Below are 1,778 nucleotides of genomic sequence, written 5' to 3'. Positions count from 1 at the left end.
ACGGAGACTTCCCAACCTAGCTGGGGCGTGGCTGGATGCTACGTTCCTCTGGCTGCTGGCTGGGCATGGCTCAACACAGCGGTAGCACAGAAGTGTGTTCCTGGTCTGGAAAGATCTGGTCATTAAGGGAGGGGGATCTCACTGCTGGGCACAGCCCATTGGGGGCCCATGCCCCCCCCACCTGTGCTCGGGACAAGGCAGTTGCTGCTGTGGACTGCCTGCTGCTCACTGAGCACAGGTGGGGGGCACAGATAGGGGGCATGGCTGTGCCCAGCAGCTGGAGCACCCCCACCTGACCCTGGACAACCAGATCTTCCCAGACCCGGCTGGGCTGGGGCCACCCCTATGTGAGCCTCCACTGCTGAGCTGAGCCACGCCCACACGGCCAACTTGCAGTGGGACTCAAGGCACAGCAGCTGTTGCCTCTGCCCCCAGAAATGGGAAGGGAGCCCACCAGGCTCCAACCCTCCAGCTGCCTGACCAGGCTGGGGGCCTACTTACTATCCCCTGCTCCTGGCCTGGCCTGACAGTCACTTGCTTACTACAGGGGCCACAATCTGGCCCCTGCCCCTTCCCTCCCCCACAAATTGACCTGCTGGGGCTGGGGGCAGCAGGTGTATGCATGTGTCCAGGATCAACCCAAAGAGGCTCCAGGATCTGTCTATTGGGATTCCTGGTTTGGTGACCACTGCTTTAAGTGGTACATTGGATGGTGTTTGAGTTGTTGCCTTTACAGAAGGGGCTTCAGTCACCCAGCCACCTGCAAATTGTAGTATTAATTGTTATGGTAAATGTCTTACCCATGTTTTCTGACCCCAGTGTTTTCATATCTTTTATCTGTCTATGTGATCATGATGTCTATGTGCCCTATTACTTGATTCTTGTCTCTCTGTTTTCTGTGTTAAGTTTATTTGCTGCATTCCTGCTGCTTTTCCTGTCACTAGTTCTCTCTGTATCCTGTTTTCCATATTCCCACTCCTTGAAGCCTTTCTCTTTCCTTATGTTCTTTCTCTCTTCCACTGTTTCTCCTTTTACATTTCTTATCCTTGGTCCCCCATGAAGAAGAATTCAGTGAATTTTGACCTTGTTATCCTAACACAACTATTTAAACCCAACTGTCCTATTTCTCTCTTTTTCTCCCCCCCCTTCATTGTGACTTGAATCCTGTTAATCTCACATGGGTTCAATCTTTCTTTGTTCTTCTTGTGCTTCTCCATTATGTTTCATCATTGGCACTTTTATGTACATACTGTTTTTTACCTTCAGCTTGATATACTTGACCATTCATCCATTACTGCCTCTGTAAGAGGTGTTGCTTGTAGCCATGTTGATCTAAGGACATAGGCAGACAAGGTTTTTTGGGTATATCTGTTATCTTGTATTAGACCAACTCAAAAAGTTGGAAAAATTCTTCTTAGCAAGCTTTCTGACATAAACACCCTTCATCAGGCTGAGAGCATCTGCAGATGGTCTGTGCTCTTGGTAAAACAGCCAGAGGTCAGTACCTATGCAGGAAAGCCAGTCAGTTAAGATGCAAGTTGAGGTGGTTTTTTGTCTGGACTAAATATAGACATTGGATTTACAACGCATTATAACCTGCCTAATGTCTGATTCTCCAGGTAAACCCTCTACTTTTTTACCAGCTATTCTCATTCCTTTCCCTCAATCTTCTTATCTCATCCTTTGACTATGGCTACATTCATTTTCCGTCCCCACACCACTGACAACTGCAGTAAGTCCCAGTTCCCCTCACCCAGAGCTGCAGTGAGCCCCAATCC

The sequence above is a fragment of the Crocodylus porosus genome, unplaced genomic scaffold (genome assembly GCF_001723895.1).
Source record: "Crocodylus porosus isolate Cpor-Errol unplaced genomic scaffold, CroPor_comp1, whole genome shotgun sequence".
Lineage (NCBI taxonomy): Eukaryota > Metazoa > Chordata > Crocodylia > Crocodylidae > Crocodylus > Crocodylus porosus.
This window is presented reverse-complemented; position numbering follows the sequence as displayed.